At 41.2% G+C, this 19,485-nt stretch overlaps 1 long non-coding RNA gene across 3 annotated transcripts in view; it reads right to left on the bottom strand.

Moving 5' to 3' along the window:
* The window catches only part of LOC138297252 (uncharacterized), a 205,989-nt gene extending 191,869 nt beyond the window's left edge, over positions 1-14,120 (bottom strand). For 2 of the 3 annotated variants that reach the window (XR_011203974.1, XR_011203972.1), the window contains exon 1: positions 13,985-14,120. This is a non-coding gene — a long non-coding RNA (uncharacterized lncRNA). Of the gene's footprint in view, positions 1-13,943 lie in introns of all 3 variants that reach the window. The other variant, XR_011203973.1, reaches the window with a different exon arrangement.
* Positions 14,121-19,485: the final 5,365 nt, after the last annotated feature.

Here is a 19,485-nt window from a genome sequence, read left to right as displayed (position 1 = left end):
AAGCAAGAGCTACGTGAGATGTGTCATTTTTATGCTGATTTTTGGTTCTTTGATAATGTTTTAGCCACATGGCTTGTACCTAACTGGTTCAATTACCTTGCAGATGTTAATGAGAAAAATTCAGAGAGAGAAGTGTACACCCAGAATTCTGCCTTAGTGGGGATGGCTAAGTGGGTGCCCCAGAAATGTCAACAGCTGAGAGAAAAAACCACTTACAGGTGGGCAGAGATGAGAGAGATGCCCATTCCCCTAGATTTGATAAAAACTGTGCAGCACGCACAAAAGCAATCTGTCATGCAAGCAGTCACAGAGCAGTTGGGGAGAGGAAAGTTATCAGATCAGAAATGGCAAATTGATCAGGTTTTAGGGAGAGTGATTGCTGCAAATTACCAAGGAAAAATCGAAATTATGCTGATACCTAGAAAAGAATCTGATTTATTCATACAAATTGGAGACAGAATGGCCCAACTTGGCAAAAATGCAGTGAATGGAGGTTTGGTAAAGAAGGAGTCTGCCCCAGCCCTTCTGACAGTGCAAGAAAAGGGAAGCTGTGGTGCAGCAGATAAAAACCTCAGTGCTGATGTGTGGGCTGACGCCCCAAGTGACCCTCCAGAACCTGCAGAAAATATAACAAAGGGCCCCAAAAACGTCCTGATAATAAAACAGGGAAAGAAAGAGAAAGGGTGCAGTTTAAATGAAAAATGTTATTTGCAAGAAAAGTCATACTTGTTTCTTTTGCAGATCCTACCACGTTTCGCCACTGTCCCTGAGTGTGCTGTGTGGTCCCCCTTCCGGTGTGTGCGTGTGGGGTCGGGGAAGGGACCGAACCCCCAACCTGAACCTGGCTGAGTAAAGTGCCAGCACCATGGATCCATTTTGCGCAAACTGCGCCTTCAGTTCAAGTTCAACTTGTTTGATTGCATTCTTCAAGCTGTGATTTTTTTTTTTTCCCTCTCGTATGGAACTCTGACTTTTGCTTATCTTCCAGCAAACCTTTCAAGTGGACCGTGCATCTTTACACGAGTAGAACTCATGCCACATCAAATTGCTAACTGTTGAATTAGAGACTCATTCAGAGAAAAAAAAAAAAAATGTGCCCAGTCTTCTCTATGTAGATGTATCTGATGTGAAAGGTTATGAAATCAATGTGTTAATTCACTTCTATTGCTTTACAGGGATTGCTTTGATCATAATGTTTTTTTTGTGCTGATGTTTTTTTTTTTGTTTTTTTTTGTTTGAAATATGAGATATGTGAAACAAAAATTCATTGGTCAAAGGGCGGAATGTCCTGCCATTTGATAAAGTTTTGTTTTGACCAATGACTTTGTGTTTCACCACTGCGCATATTAGTTGCTCAATGTTCACCAGTAGCACATGGTATGTTTTGTTCAGTTTAGCCGCCTATGGGCTTTGACATTGCATTAGTCATTACATTCTGTATTGTGCCTATTGGCTTTGACATGGCATTAGCCATTGCTTTCTGTATTCAGTTTAGCCGCCTATGGGCTTTGACATTGCATTAGCCATTACATTCTGTATTCTGCCTATTGGCTTTGGCATGCTGTATCCAGTCTAGCCGCCTATTGGCTTTGACATTGCATGCCTATTGACTTTGACATGATGTATTCAGTTTAGCTGCCTATTGACTTTGACATGCTATTAGATATTCTGCCTATTGGCTTTGACATGATATCATATATTACATTTTGTATTCAGCTCCGCTGCCTATTGGCTTTGACATGATATCATATATTACACTTTGTATTCAGCTTAACTGCCTATTGGCTTTGACATGATATTATACATTACACTTTGTATTCAGCTCCGCTGCCTATTGGCTTTGACATGATATTATACATTGCATTTTATATTTAGGTTAGCTGCCCATTGCCTTTAACGTGGAGTTAGACATGGCAGTTGAGAATCTAAGCTGTATTTTTCCAAGCTGTGTTTTTGCACCAGAGAACCAAGATGTTTTGCTCTCACAGTAGACTAGACCTGATAAGAGAGAGTACATGGGCGTCGTTTCTCTTCCCTTGAGCTTGGGAACAGGAGTAGTCTTGGAGACCTGGCCAGTCTCCAAAAGGCTTGCTCAGTTTCCCAGGTCTGAGAGGAGGGGGCACACCTTTGTAACGAATGTAACAGGCTGCAGAGAGTCAGATTCGAATCTGCCGGACCTCGTGCTGGAGCTTGGCGCCAGCTGCCAGCATCCCGTGTGGGTAGATGACACTCTTTCTCGCGGCTGACAGGGGTCATCAGCTTGCAGACCTTAGAAAGATGTAGCTGTAAATAGTTCCTACACGGTGAAGTATTTGTTTTGCTTTGCATTCAATATCTTATAAATATAACCTGCTGTGTATATTGCAAACTGATATATTTTGTTTGGTTAACGCGGACTTGAAAGCTACTAATTCGTCATTCATTCATAAACACAGAGCAGTTGGGGAAGAATAAAATAACAATAAAAGTCTTCTTTGACCTCAGAAGTGCATTTCTGTTGTGTTATGTTAGTGCTTAGAAACTAAATAAGAGGAAAGCACTACACCTGCCTAGTTCCACTACTCAGAGAGATATCATCAGATAAGTCTTCAATAGCTCCTTAACTGGTAGGGAGATGTATAGTAGGCCAACTAGTGATAGAAAGTAGCTCCCAACTCAAGACCTGCACAACATCATGAGCAGAAAAGGTCATTCGGCTAAATCAAAGGGCTTCTTTGCTTTCAGCGTTACCACAACTGCAAGTAGTTCTGGGTCAACATTATAGATAATGGAGAAAAGACAACTCAGGTTTTTCAGGGTTCACCTTGCCTCTATAATACCTGCATGATTTGTTAAGATCAGAAAAGTCATGTATATAAAGAGCCTATCAGTCACTAGCTTTGCCAGTATTTTATTATTGGCGTTGATCAATGAAAGTGGCCTATTTGAGAAACATTCCACCAGTGACTTACTGGTTTTCAAAGGCAGCACAATATTTGCTTCTCTGGAGGAATCCAGCAACTGTTGGTGCATCAGCGGCTCATCAAACAGTCAGAGACGATGCTGCACAATCAGATCAGCGTACTCCATAGAGAACTCAGCACAATACCATCAGGGCCGGGATCTTACGGCCAAACAAGCATAAATTAGCATGCAGTGCTGATGATGTTAGATATATTGGCCGCATTCGACACAGTCCCCCACTTAGGACTCCAACAGCATCTCCAAACTACTGTTGTAAAAGGACTAGCATTGGTCTGGGCTTGCCTCCTTTTTGACTGGTCAGAGTCAACAAATTTGGATCCTGCCTTACTCGCCAAAACCATGTGATCTGACAGTTGGAGTTCCCCAAGGCTCAGCCTTAAATCCCACCTTATTTAACCTGTATCTTACTCCTTTGGCCCAGATTGCGGAAACTCTTGGTGCAAAATGTATATCTTATGCTGATGACACACAGCTGTTGTTTTCATGTAGTAAGGGTGAAGAGTTATTAAGGGCTCAGATTAAAATCTGTTCGTCCACCATTTTCCAGGAGATGACTACTCACCAGCTTAAGTGAAATGCAGATAAAACTGAAATTCTATTTTTTGGCACTACAGTGCTGGAATCCTGGGAAACCTTTTGCGCTCCCCTACCGCCCCCCAGGCCGGCAAGAAGGCTCAGTAAAGAAACTAGGATTCAAATTTGATGAGAATTTGTCTTTGAAATATCAAATTAGATCAATAGCTGTCATTTGTGTTGGAGTGTTACACTCCCTGAGAAAACTTCTGAACTTCTTGTCATTTTCTGCAAAAAAGTTGGTGATTCAGGCCTTGATAACCTCTAGACAGAATTATGGCAATGCTTTGTATTTTGGACTATCAGAACAACAACTGAGTAGGCTCCAAGTAGTCCAAAACACCACAGTCCGTCTACTGTTGCACCTGCCAATCAAAACTCAGATGTAGCCCCAGCTTCTAGATCTTCGCTGGCTCCCCATAAAAAAAATGTTGTTTAAAGCTCTGATACTAGTACATGGTGCCTTTGACTAGTCAGGAGCTGTTTATCTCTGAGTTTGATTTAGTTTCCATGGGCCAGGTGTATCAAAGATCCGTTTTGCATTTCTTAAATAGCGAATTTTAAGAAATCGATATTTAAGAAATGCAAAATGGGATGTATGAAATTTACAATTCGGTAATAGCGATTTCTTAAAATTTGCAATCGCTATCACCAAATCGGAATTAGAGAATGAGACTCCATTCATCCCTACGGGCCTGTAGGCCCATAGGTGCAAATGGTTTTGCATTTCCCAATTTGCAAATTCCAGTAAGGAATTTTCAAATTAGGTAATGCAAACCACATGGTGCTGGGGGCCCAAGGCCCCCTCTTATGCACCCCAAAAAAATATTTGCGGACATGTGAAGCACACACATGCTTTCAGAGCATGTGCGTGCTACATGTCATTATTAAAAATGCATTCATAATGCATTTTTGAAAATTGGACATGTTTACCACCAAATTGGATTTGGCATTTAGGAAATGCTTGATACACGTGCTTTGGAAATCACAAATAGGAATTCCCTATTTGCGATTTCCTAATTGGAGAATCGCAATTTGCGCTTCTCTAAATGGGGGTCGCAATTTTAAGGAATCGCTATTTGAGCGATTCCTTAAAATTGCCCAGCGAATGCGTTTCATACATCTTGAAAGGCATTTTTGCATTCGCAAATGCCTGAATTTTGCGATTCGCACCGTTTACGAAGGCAAATTCGATTGATACATCCCAAAAATCTGAGGTTGGAGAACAAATTGTTAGCATTCATTCCCCAAAATTCAACGTACCAGGGCAGGAGGAAGATATCTGGCATATTGACAAGGCCAGGACCACTCACTTGAATTCCAGGTATCCACGGGAGCGAAGAGGTAACCCACACCCCTATGAACTATTCCCTCACAACTAGTAGGCACAGAAAATGAGGGAATAGGGATTGGGACTTGGTAGAGGGAAGAGATAAACTGGTACCAGGAGTTCCTATAATGTCCAGTCTAAAGAATGTGACTCTTGTCTGTTGTGTTGCAATGCCTGAGTGAAATACAATGGAAAAAGATTAATATAAACCCTTTCAGAGTATGATGACTAATTCAACACTAACCAAAACACACATTACACACCATTAGTCAATGCAGCGCTTCCCACGCAATTACAGAGTTTGCCGATTGCACACATTTTCCTTGTATTTTTCTTTTCCATTGATGCAACCATTGTCTTTCTGTCTTTCACCTATTCTTTAAAGAAAAGTTCCGGGATTCTTTTATAATCACTCAACAAGTAGAGCAAGTAAATGAAAATGACTACATAGTCGATTTAGAACCATTTCCTTTTCAGCCTTTACTTCGTAGATAACGATTAAATGTTCAAAAATAAAATATATTGGTTCTTAAAATAAAGAGCTCACATTTACTAACTGCTTTGTTCATTTCAGAGAAATTTGCGTTCATTTCTCTTCATTTCTTAACGAGAACATTGCAATATCACACTATCTTTGAACCACTGAGAGTGCGGGGGCACGATAAGGATCTTACTCGTGGAGCGTCCTTTCCGTCTTTCTTCGCTGGAGGGGATAAAGGGAAAATTCCACTCCTAAGGGTGAAGAGGGTCTCAAGGAGTCATCGTCTGGAAACTGGATGTCACAGGAAAACACAAGGAAACAAGTCAGGAAACTTGAAGCCAACCAAGGGAGCAATTATCGTTGTAGCTTAAATAGCTTCTTGCTTACGTTGCTAGGCACGGGAATCAAACAGGTGGGAAACAAACGTACCAGGAATACATGAGTCATCGCCAGCACATTTAAAAGCTCAATTTATGGGAAGGTATTAGCAGGACCTACACACTGAATAAATCGTCAGTGTTTCCTTTATAATCAATGGTTCATGCTATAAAAAAAACACACAGAAAACCTCTAATTATATACTACCAACATAACAACTGTTAGAAATAGGGTCTTTGGTTGGCAGTCAGGTTACACCCTGTCCAAGCAAGAACCCTCACTTCAGTCAGGGTAAAGGAAAATCACCCTTGGTTAACCCCCGCTAACCCCCTTGGTAGCTTAGCACAAGGAGGATGGATTGCTCTTCCTCCTCCTCATTCTACTCCTCCTCTGTGTGCCCCTCAGCATTCTTGGCTGTTACCCAGGCCCTCAGTGCCTTTTGCAGCTACTCCTTCCTGGTGGAGCCCTTAATGGGACAAGCAAGGTTTTTGCTGAACTGCCTTAACTGGGCAACTGCTTAGCTCTCCAGTTTCCCTAAATCAAAAGCAGCTCCAGCTGATGCATCTCCAGATTGAGACATGGTGAAGAGTTAAAAGTGCAAAGTTCCAAAGGCAGAAAAACAAGTTCCCAAATGGAGTACAAAAGTCAATCAAGGATTACCACAAAGTGGAAGTAGGGAAAAATAAAGAAAGGGAAAAAAGCAAATATCACAAAGACAAGTAGTATGTGGTCACGTAATGGTCTGCACTGAAAACAGTAGTGCACACTTAATCACTGTATGCCAAGTACAAATACAAGTCCAATCCCAACCACTGATCACCAATGTTAGAAATTGGGTCTTTGGTTGGCAGTCAGGTTAACCCCTGTCCAAGCAAGGACCCTCACTCCAGTCAGGGTAAAGGAGTATCCCCCTTGGTTAACCACAGCTCACCCCCTTGGTAGCTTGGCATGAGCAGACAGGCTTAACTTCAGAAGCAATGTGTAAAGTATTTGTAGCAACACACACAGTAATTCAGTGAAGACATTACCAAATGACACAACACAGGTTTAGAAAAATAGTTAATATTTAGCTAAACAAAACAAGACCAAAACAACAAAAATCCAACATACACCAGTCAAATTATGAGTTTTAAAAGCAAAAGAGTCTTAAATCCTTTAGAAAACAGTGAGAACATTGTTAGAGTACAAAAATACCTCGGTAGCATCAAAATTACTCCACACAGGTGAGTGTGTGTCAGAAAAGGCCAGCGATGCATTGATTTCTTATTCGCAAGTGAGACCGTACATCGTTCCTCATCCAGTCGGGTCGGCGTGCATGGTTTCTTCTCTTCTGCAAGAAGGTGATACGTCAATCTGGACGGGCACCTCCGGTCCGGGCAGGCTTTGCGTTGTTTTTCCCCGCCCAGCGATCTTGCATTGAAAATCCGGTCACACAGTATAACAAAATTGCATTACGTGGGTGTTGCTCGTTGTTTCTACAGTGGCATTGACTCAATCTTCCAGTCGTGATGCAGGAGGAGTGTTGATTTCAACTGTGAAGCCAGCGGTGCATCGTTTATCAGCTGCGACACAGAAGGTGTGAAGAAAATTTCCCCACACGGTAGTCTATGCATGGATTTTCATTTTTTGGCTACCAGCTTCACCTCTCAAGGGCCCAGGGACTGGATAGGGCACCACTTGGCAGGGCAGGAGTTTCAGCAGAGAGTCCAGGTACTGGCAGGGAAAGTCTTTGATGGCCCTGCGACTTCAACAACAGGAGGCAAGCTCAGTTCAAGCCCTTGGAGATTCTTCTTCAAGAAGGAATGCACAGAAAAGTCCAGACTTTGCTCCCTTTTAACATGCAGAAGCAGCAACTGCAGGATAGCCCAACAAAGCACAGTCACAGACAGGGGCAGCACTTCTCCTCAGTTCTTCAGCTCTTCTCCTTGGCAGAGATTCCTCTTGAATCCAGAAGTGATCTGATTTTCAGGGGGTTTGGGTGCTCTTATACCCCTTTCTGCCTCTGAAGTAGGCCTACATCAAAGGAAAGTCTCTCTTGTTTGTGAGATCCTGCCTTGCCCAGGCCAGGCCCCAGACACACACCAGGGGTTGGAGACTGCATTGTGTGAGGGCAGGCCAGCCCTTTCAGGTGTGAGTGACCACTCCTCCCCTCCCTACCAGCACAGATGGCTCATCAGGATATGCAGGCTACACCCCAGCTCCCTTTGTGTCACTTTCTAGATAGAGGTGCAAACAGCCCAACTGTCAAACGGACCCAGACAGGGAATGCACAAACAGGCAGAGTCACAGAATGGTTTAAGCAAAAAAATGCCTACTTTCTAAAAGTGGCATTTTCAAACATACAATCTAAAAACCAACTTCACTAAAAGATGTATTTTTAAATTGTGAGTTTGGGGTCTATCTGCTCCAAAAGGGAATCTGCACTTTAATAATATTTAAAGGCAGCCCCCATGTTAACCTATGAGAGAGATAGACCATGCAACAGTGAAAAACGAATTTAGCAGTATTTCATTGTCAGGACATGTAAAACACATAAGTACATGTCCCTTCTTTAACATACACTGCACCCTGACCATGGGGCTACTTAGGGCCTACCTTAGGGGTGTCTTACATGTATAAAAAATGAAGGTTTAGGCCTGGCAAGTGGGTACACTTGCCAAGTCGAATTGGCAGCTTACAACTGCACACACAGACACTTCAGTGGCAGGTCTCAGACATGTTTACAGGGCTACTAATGTGGGTGGAACAACCAGTGCTGCAGGCCTACTAGTAGCATTTGAATAACATGCCCTGGGCACCTCTAGTGCACTGTACTAGAGACTTAATAGTAAATCAAATATGCCAATCATAGAAAGTCAATTGCACATACATTTTACATAGGAGCACTTGCACTTTAGCACTGGATAGCAGAGGTAAGGTGCACAGAATAACAAAAAACAGCAAAAACAGAGTCCAGCACACATAAACAACCTGGGAAACAAAGGCAAAAAGTTAGGGGAGACCACACCAAGGATGGCTGAAGGAGCAAGGCTTGAAAGTTAAAGCAGTACAATACTCCATATTTCACAATACGTTTTGATGGGGTAGATTGTGCTAATGGGCACAGACAGAACATGATGAGCATATCCTGATAGTACCCCCCTCCAAAGGTCTTCCTAATGGACGTGGTTTAGATGGGTAATGAGCATGAAAAGAACTGACCAATTTTGGGACATGGACATGAGCTGCTGATTCCCATGATCGCTCTTCAGGTTGGTACCCTTTCCAGTCAATTAAATAAAATAGCCGCCCTTGATGTCTACGGGAGTCTATGATATTGCGGACTTCAAATTTGGATGGGGAATAGGTTGGGTAGTGGGATGGAAGGGTTTTAATAGGGACACATGGAATACAGGGTGAATTCGGTGCTCACTGGGAAGGGCCAGTTTTATTGCTACAGAGTTGATCACTTGGTTGTAATTTCCTATGACCAGGCATGAATAAATGGCGGGTGCATAGCCAAACTAAATCTACTTCAGTATACCTAGGTGATGGTGTCCAATGTTTATCTGCTTGTATTTTATTTTGTCCTTGGTGTTTAGTAATGTCATTTCAGCTTTTTTCCAAATGTGTCTTAGCTCAGAAACACACAAGTGTACTGCTGATACCTTTTGAGATGGCTGAAAAGGAAAGGGCCTAGGGTGATAGTTCATATTACAGTAAAAGGGAGACATGTTATGTGCAGAATGGATGCTATTATTATATGCAAATTCTGCGTGTGGCAAGGCTTGCATCCAGCTACTAGTTAAGGTGGCTAGTAAACATCAGAGGAATTGCTCCACAGTATGATTAGTTCCCTCTGTTTGACCATTGGTCTGTGGATGATGAGGTGAGGATAACTAATTGTATATGTGGAGATTGGAGCTCTTGGCAGAATTTGGACACGAACTGCGTACCAAGATCCGAAATTATAACAGTGGTAGACCGTGGAGTCAGGCGATGTTTGTTAAGAAGGGATTAACTAATTCTTCAGCTGACAGAAGTTTTGGAAGTGGAGCAAAATGGGACATTTTAGAAAATAAGTCTACTACTACTAATATATATCTATGTCCTTGAGCTTTTGGCAAATTTGTTACAGAATCCATACTAATGGTATAGGAAGGGGTTGGTGGGACTGGGAGAGGAAGCAATTGACCAGCAGGAGCTGAACATGAAGACCTATTGGTGGTACACACTAGACACGATTGTACATAAATTCGATTGTCTGCATCAAGGGATTACCACCAGAACCATCGTAAGCATAGTTCTTGAGTGTCCCAGGGTGCCCAATTAGAGGAGATGCATTGTAACACTTGTTCTCTTAGATTTAGGGGGAATGCCTGTGATAAAACAATTCATCAGAAATTGAAATTTAGGGGTGCATTAACCACTAGGTACTGCCTTCCTTTTGTAAAGCTACCCTTAATTGTTGACAAAAAGGAGAATCAGAACAAGATCCGATTATTCTTTCTTGAGAAATCATTGGGATGGGATCTTGTGTTTTTTTATTTTTCTGGGGTGAAGATATGTGAATCCAAGAGAGAGTATTAGCGTTTAATGTTTGATCCCCAGATCTTTAAGTAATTACAAAATCAAATTTGTTAAAGAAAGAAACCCACCTCATCTACCTTGGAGTAAGTGACCTGGCTGATCTACAAAATTGTAGATTCTTGTGATCGGAATAAATTGTTATTAGAAACCATGCCCCCCATAAATGGTGACACCTTTCATGAAAAGCCAATTTATTTGCTAGAAGTTCTCTTTCAGCAATGGCGCAGCTCTCTTCTGCGGGTAAAAGTTTTTTGGAGAAGAAGGCTATAGGGTGCATATTACCAGTATTTGGATCCCAATTTGAAAGAACATCACCCACTGCCACTTAAGAAGCATCTGCTTCTACATAATACGGTAGTGAAGGATCAGGATGTTTAAGAATAGGAGCAGAGGTGAAGCTTTTCTTAAGCTTCTCAAGAGCTTGTTGTGCCTTTTGGGTTCAAAAGAAGGGAACCCCTCTGCACAATAAACAAGTGTTTGGAGCCACTACATTAGAAAAGTGGGAAATGAGCCTTCGATAGAAGTTAGCAAAACCAAGTACAGTTTGAACTTCTTTTATTGTTGTTGGCCTTAGCCATTTAAGAATGGCACCAATCCTTTGTGTGTCCATTTGAACTCCTTGGGCAGAAAGTGCGAATCCCAATAATTCTACCTGAGGGACATGAAATTTACATTTTTCTAGTTTTGCATATGATTGGTGTTCCCACAATTTATCAATCACTGCAGAAACATGGAGTTCATGTTCATTATTGTTGTCAGAGTATATTAATATATCGTCTTTGTAAACGATCACAAAGCGATCAAGGAATTCTCCTAAAACCTCATTGATAAAAAATTGGAATGCCGCTGGGGCATTGCATAGGCCAAATGGAATTACGCAGTATTCAAAAATGCAGTTTTTCGTGTGAAAAGCCATTTTCCATTCATCGCCTTCACAAATTCATATGAGATGATAAGATCCACAAAGGTGGATCTTGGTAAAATTGGTGGCCTTTTGGAGTTGGCCCAGCAACACCGGAATTAGCTGAAGCTGATACTTTTTTTTTAAACCTTAATAGGAGTTCAATGATCTATACACATCCTGAGCTCCCCATACTTCTTTGGTACAAAAAACAGGGGGAATAAAACAGGAGATGAGGAATTTTGCATGAAACCTATAGCCAAAAGCTCTTCCAAGTATTGCTTAAGATGCTAGGTTTCAGGTTCCGACAAGGCATAAATTCTACTACAGGGCAAGGTAGCACCCGGCACTAAATCTATGCGACAGTCAAAACTGCGGTGAGGAGGCAGACTGGTTACCTGAATTTTGTTAAAACTATCTGTGTAAGTTTGGTATTGCCTGGGAAGAACTATGGTTTCAATGGTAGGAGACGTTGCGCATAACAATGGTGAGCTCCAGCTTGAAGCTTCTTGATAACAGTACTGTAAGCAGAAGGAGATATTCAGAGTTACTGCACGGGCTTTCCAATCAATTCTCGGTTTGTGTTGTTGAAGCCATGGCAATCCCAATATAGCTCCAAAAGTTGGAGTATCAGTAAGATCAAAACTAATGGATTCAAACTGACCAATGTCACAGACAAGGGTGATGGGTTCTTAGTAATAAGTAATTAACCCAGAAGAGAACTCAGACCCATCAACAGCCTGAATAGGCTCAGGTTCTTTTTTATGCAAAAAGGTGATTCCGAACGTTTTGGCCAAAGAGATATCGCCCCTGAGTCCAGCAGGACAGATTGAAATTCCCTTACTTGATTTTGCACTATCATGGTCACAGTTATGAGAAAATGACGTGGAGGTATTGAGAGAGAATGTTTCAAGAGTTTTGGGGTCTGTTGTGTTTCACCCAATGGATCCCCCTGCTTTCCTTGGGCTACTTAGTTTTCCACACTTTCTATGGGACATCTACAGCAGCAACTGTCTTCTTGGTAGTTATAGCCTTGGATTTGGGTCTAACAGGACATTCATGAGCAAAGTGCCCTGCTTTACCACAATACAGACATCAATTATGAGAGCAACGCCTCTCCTTTTCTTCACTAGACAGGAACGATGGCCTCCTATTTGCATGGGTTCGCTATTATCATGCGTTTTAAAATTCTCTTTCTTTTCAGTGCGTTAAAGTAAATAGCGTGCAGAATCTCCCCCTTTGCTCTTTTCCCCCTTTCTCTCACTTGTCAAGTTTCACAACCTGATCTATGAAATCCGAACGATCCTCTGGGGTGGGAGGGGTCCAATATCTGAAACAGCACGTTCTTAAGGTTATCCCTTAGGCCTTGATAAAACAATGATATTCTTTTTTCCTCAGGCCAATGGGTTTCAGAATCTGTTAAAATTGTTAACATATATCAACAGATCCTATGTTCCCTATTTGAAATTCAACAATTCTGTATCACTCACTTGCATTAAAGTGTATTTAGAAAACGATTTTTTCATTTCTATCTTAAATGCAAAATTAAACAAAAGGGGGGGGGGTCATAATTTTACACTAATAGGATTGATCAGTTGGTAGCTTTTTTTTCTAGATCAGACAGGATGTAAGCCACCTTTGCATGTCATCCAGGAAGGCAGTGGGTCTACACAAAAACTGCAAGTGACATTGGTTCATGAAAATATGAAATGTACTACTATCTGCAGGAAATCTCTCAGTCGAGGCCAAAGGAGCAGGCACAGGGGCCATCACAGTCAGTTTAACAGGCGTAACCTCTTCCGTTTTACCTGATTTATTAGGCATAAATGTAGGTTGCCTCAAATAAGTCTTGTCTGTTTTTGCCTGTGCACCAGAACAAGGGTCAACTCGAGGTTTATACCTTTCCAGTTTGACCCTAAGAGAGAATATTTCTTCCCTTAATTGCGCTACCTCTGCCTGAACCTCGGCTAAGGCCTGCATCAGGTCTCCCATATTGACATCAGACTGGGACATCTTCGCTCAGGCGGATCTGCTTTTTCGTGGGCTTGGCTTAATGACGAGGCTAGGACCGCTCCCCCAAAATCCAGGTATCCGCTGGAGTGAAGAGGTAACCCACACCTATATGAACTAATCCCACACAACTAGTAGGCACAGAAAATGAGGGAATAGCTCTTCGGGGGAGGGATAGGGATAGAGACTTGGGAGAGGGAAGAGATAAACTGGTACCAGGAGTTCTTATGAGGTCCAGTCTAAAGAGCGCAGCTCTTGTCTGTTGTGTTGCAATGTTTGAGTGAGGGACAATGGAAAAAGATGAGTATAAACCCTTCCAGAGCATGATAAATAATTCAACACTATCCAAAACACATTATACACCATTAGTCAATGTAGGCAACAAGAGCTTCCTACGTCATTACAGAGTTTGCATTAATGTTCCTTGTATTTTTCTTTTCCATTGATGCAACCATTACTGTCTGTCTTTCATCGATTCTCTAAACAAAAGTTCCAGGATCCTTTTGTAATCACCCAACAAGCGGAGTGAGTAAATGAAAACGACTATTAATGCATAGTCCATTTAGAACAATTTCCTGTTCAGCCTTTACCTCGTAGATAATAATTAAATGTTCAAAAATAAAAGATGACAGTTCTTTAAATTAAGCGCTTACGTTTACTAACTGCTTTGTTCGTTTCAGAGAAATTCCTATTTATTTCTCTTCGTTCCTTAACAAGAACATTGCAATACCACCAACCTTGATTCACCCAGGGCACGGGGGCGCGATAAGGATCTTACTCGTGAAACATCCTTTCTGTCTTTCTTGATTGGAGGGGATAATGGGAGAATTCCACTTGTAAGGGTAAAGAGGGTCTCAAGGAATTGTCGTCTGGAAACTGGATGCCACAGGAACACAAGAGGAAACAAGTCAGGAAACTTGAAGTCAAGCAAGAGAGCAATTAGCATTGTAGCTTAAATAGCTTCTTGCTCACGTTGCTAGGCACGAGAAACAAAAAGGTGGGAAACGAATGTGCAGAGGAATGCATGAGTCATCAGCAACACATTGAATAGCTTAATTTATGGGAAGGTATTACCAGGACCTACACGCTAAATAAATAGTCTGTGCTTCTTTTATAATCAATGGCTCTTAACATAACAAAATCACACAGAAAACCTCTAATTACACATCACAAACATAACAACAAATAAGGTTTACAACGTCCTAGGGTTCGCTCCTGAAGGGGCAAGGCTTGACAATTAAAGCAGTGCAATACTCAATATTCCACAGTACGTTTTGGTGGGGTAGATTGTGCAAAGGGGCACAGACAGTACACACATACCAAGGTGCAGTGGCATGGAATAAACTCCCATTGAAGCTTCGGTCTCTAAGCAACACCGCAATGTTTAAAAAAAAGCTTAAGACCTAGCTATTTGTGCAGAACTAGTTTCCTCCAAGTTTATGGTCAAACCTGTTGGCACATCCAAGGTCACTCTCATAAGTCGCTGTGCACTCTACAAGACACTTCATCATCATCATCAAGTTAGAGTCCTTAATTTCCTTAACCATTTGTGACACATTATACATTCTCCCTGCCATCTTAGATCCATGCTATGACCACATAGTCCAAATATGATGTAATCTCCACTACAAACTAGAAACATTTAAATCAACACACTGCCCGATATATTGCTCAAACGTCTTGGTGATGAGATGAGGGGGTTCTACACACACTGCCTTCTTCATGTACTACCTTCCACACTTCAACTCATTGCCTTCCCTCTGAACTGATCATGCTAAGAAGCATCCAAGGTAACCTTCCTCACCAAACCGACTTGCCGTAACCTTCTAATTTACAAGTTTAGTCTCAGACTCTGTAGTCTTGTAGAGCTCCACCACAGTGTCCCAACTTTTTTTTCAGTATCGATTTTTGCTTAGGGGCTGCATACCTCTCTTCAAGTCTGTCCATGGAGCCCATCAGTCTTTTGTGATGACTTCATATGGACTTGAGGACTTCACACTCCCGAAAAATAAAGATGCTCCTTACATACATCATAATGACCTCCTATAGCCTACCAGCACTCCTAACCAAAACTACATTGTATTCAAAAAAAGGATTTCACCTCTGATCTCAAATGTTTTCTAAATCCTGTATCAGTCAGTGCTGCACCTTTGAATCTGCAGACCCTACTTTGTGGTCAGAGGGCTGAGAGCCTGCAAATACTAATTAGTGATTAGGCATTGTTCTGGCTAGCAATTTACAGTTGGAAAGATGGCTAATACAATACCCTCCCATGAGGATTAAGTCAATGTTAGAATACATATCATGTCAACAGGATATTTACCAGCCTTTTGATGAGCAGGCATGGGCCTGGCTATGTCAGGCCCCCTGTGAGACAGAGACATCCTCGCCACAGGGACAAAGTAAGTGAAGGGGTGGGATTTAGCATACACACTAAACCTGATGAACAGGATAAGTTGAGGGTTGGAGCATATTGGAATGGATTTGGATCATGATACTGTATATGAACTGGGTAATGCCTCCAAAAATAAAACTAGAAAGAAGAGACATATAATGTACAATAAACAATAATAAGACAATACAGAGGTTCAAAGCAGAAGAACAACAGACAAACCATCATTAGTGATAGTGTATATGTTCTATGGGATGTTATCTATCTGTAACGGAAAGACTGAACTACCTGTAACAGAAAAAATCAAACAATAAGGCAAGCAGTTAACCTCATAGAGTTGTGATGACAACCAGCAATACTTACGAAAAAAGAAGGCTTTGTAATTCTCTCTGCAAGAGGCCCCAGACTTTGGAACCTGCTAAAAAACCTAGGTATAAATAACTATGTTTTAACATAAACAGAAGAGCAGTCCAAGGGCATGGAGCAAGTGGAACTGAATACAGAAACAGGTGTCAGATAAAGCAAGAAAGGATTCTAAGAGAGAAGAATAGAACAGGACTGGAGTTAAGCAGATCAAGGACCACTGAAATACAGGATTAGGAACCTGTACACAGAGGAGGACAGAACTGGATCTAAGTACACAGAGCTAAGAATACTGGACTCCAAGACTAGGAATTTACACATCAACCAGTGCAGGATATGAAGTATGCATAAAGATCTGGAATACAATGGTGTCTGCAAAATGAAGAAGGGCGGGTCAGAAAGCATTTTGCTTTCAGGTTTGCTCCTAGTTCTTGAGTGCTTAGGTGGTTTTCTTATAACTTGTTTTCCTAGTTAGTGCTTCTTACTCTTGTTTCTCTGTGCGTGCTCCTCGCTACAACCTCACAGTCCCTGTTGTTTGCCAATGTTTCCAGTTCATGGATAAAATAAACTTGGGATTTATTTACAGTGGAACAGGAGGGTATAGACACTGGGAAACTACCAATATAGTCAAACAAATACACACATAAATATCTGCAAAAGTTAGGCCCAGACTCTGACACAATAATATACATACTTAAGTGCTAAATTTACATTGTGTGAAATTACACATTTCTAAAAGTAAATTGTATACACTAATGATTGTGAAATAATAAATGTGCATTAGCTAATTTTTGTATTGTTCCATGGAAAAATACTTTTTTGCTGTAAAGACACCTTCTCTCTTACACTTCCAGGTATTCTGGGGGTGTTCCCTGGTCATTACTGTCATGGAAAAATAGTAAACCCTTTCATTGATAGTTGTAAATCACTGATTGTTTACAGGCTGGCAATGACCATACAAATGTACTCCCACAGAATGTTACACAATACTGATGTGATATTGCACATGCATATTTATGATTGTGAATTATTTAGATTTGCAAAGTCTAGTTGTTCATGTAAGTTGAACTTTCACTTGTAAATGGCTCTGTGAATTAGGCCCAGACAACTAATAACCTGAGAACAGGACTGGGAAAATAGTTAACCTGTGACAGTGAATACACTGTCATGAATTAGAAGTTCACATTAACATTGAATACACCTGTCCTTAGACAGGTAGTACACTGAGAAAATGGCATAGAAGTAATGGCACTAGGGTAGAGAATGCTTTAACCCTGAGGCCTTAAGAGTGCACTATGCCACTAGCCAATGAGATATATTCAATCATTTAAACTGTGAGAAAATGACACCCACTACAACAGAGAGACACTAACTCACACTCTTGGACAAGCAGACATTCACCCCAGTGCTTCATTTGAAACAGTGGTTTCTAGTGCTCAGCACCAGCACTTAATTGTCAACACCGGCACTTATGACAGCTACAACATGGTGGCGCCATTTGAGTAATTTAGAGATGAGCAGAACAACATTTGTTTATTAATTCACTACGCATTAAAACAACTAATACTTGGTACCTAAGCCATTCTTATAGCTTAGGGGACCTCAAACAGTCCGAATTGTCAGGCTTGTAGCAGCAAGATGGTTAGTAGTTGTGGTGCTGGCAATTCTTTTTTTACAAAATAATGGGTTTCATGAATAAATGAAACCCAAGGCCCTCTGATCACACTCACGTGGATGTTTTAGAAGGTTGCAACAATTGGACACCTTCTACAACCACCTTCACAAGAAAAACCTATCTGCAGCAGACAGCATTCTACATAATGAGAGACCAAAGAATGCTGTAAGGCCATGCAAATGGTAAACGCTGCAGTATGCCAAAACATGTAATAGAACATGATGTAATGTAACAGGTGCTGCATACCTATCTTCCCCAAAGAACTTCAGCATATTGATGATAAAGTAAATCAAATTGTAGATACATCATTCAAATTATTTATTAAATTGAGAGATTGGAACTGAATCCATTGACTTCACAACTATTACCAGAATCTGGGACTCCATAAATATTTATTAATAGGCATGAGTGTCAAGAGCTAACTGGGTACCCCTATTAATCAGGGTTTTGGGTACTCAATCTGAAATGTCAATGGTGTGATTTGGGATTCATCGCCTGGATGCAGAATTTCCATTACTTAGTTTCAGGGGTTGTTTTTAGTATTCTTCACTTCCTGTAGTTAGTAAATTGCGGTCACCTGACTTCTCAGATAAAACCCCTTTATTTATGCCGGAGTAATATATAAATGCTCCCCCATGAAAAACAACAGCAAATCGTGGGTGTGTATCAAACCTAGTTTGGAGTTTTCTCCATTTGGATGAGCACCATGCTTTCCATCGCTTAACCTTGGACACTCATTGCAAGCCTCTCTCCAGGGCTGGCTCTAGGGTGGTGCGACCGGTGCCACCGCCCCCGGTGCTGACTTTGGTGGGCGCTTTGTGTTTACAGGTATATTATTATGGTTTTAAACACACCTGTTGCAGCATTCCTTGCCTCCAGCAATTTTCAGACAGCAATAGATATATATCAAGATAACTCTGGTGGTTAATATTCTGCCTGGAGAGAGATCAGAGTTTTCTCTAGTGGACATATTATGGTAGTGCAGAGGGTTAATATGCCTGCTGCAAAGACCGTGTTCCATGCAGATCACAAAGTGCATATAATGCAAATAGGTCAGTGGTTACTACTTTTGACCGAGAGGTCCTTTTGTCACTTTCAGTTTAGAAGCTAAAATCCTAATATAGAACAGTAAGCTATTATCTGTCATCATACAACTGCATGCATACTGCAAAGTATAGGTGGGATTGTTATTGATTTTTTGCCCCAGTCTTTCATTATTCTAATATTGCAAAAATGTTTTTGTGGTAGAACTCAGTTCTTATTATTGAAAATAACCCCCAGACATGGTGTTACATTTTAGATTCTGAGTTTGTGCTTCTCCAGACCAAGCACTCAAACTATACAGCCTACCAGAATGGATGACATGTGACTCCTACACCTTGAAGTCCTCTGTACTATGTAACATTTCTTATACACTGATTTACACACCTAGGATTGGTTGTCTATGTATAAGGTTTGTGGGATGTAAAGTGCTCTGACACCCCTCACTGGTATGAGTGGCTCTATAAAAGTAATAAAATGCACAGGAGAGAGGTTATGGAGACTTGATGGGCATTGTTAGAGACTGGTAGTGAGAGAATCCATGGTGGAGGTGGTCATTGGGGCCAACAACACACATTGTTCCAAATTGTCATACATGGCACCACCAGTGATAAGGCTGGCTCTGCCTCTACTATTGAGTAGCTACTTTAACATAAACTCTGCACTGCTAAGATATACATTCATGTGATACATAATGGACACGATAATCATAGTTAACCAGTATGAGAAGTGTAAATAAAACTTTCTTTTTAGCTTGCAAATCTACCAAATTTTACATATTTGAGAATCACCGACCCTCAATGTGAGC

The sequence above is a fragment of the Pleurodeles waltl genome, chromosome 5, assembly GCF_031143425.1.
Source record: "Pleurodeles waltl isolate 20211129_DDA chromosome 5, aPleWal1.hap1.20221129, whole genome shotgun sequence".
NCBI classification, from domain to species: domain Eukaryota; kingdom Metazoa; phylum Chordata; class Amphibia; order Caudata; family Salamandridae; genus Pleurodeles; species Pleurodeles waltl.
The sequence above is the reverse complement of the archived record's forward strand: the minus strand, read 5'-3'. Positions and strand labels throughout refer to the sequence as shown.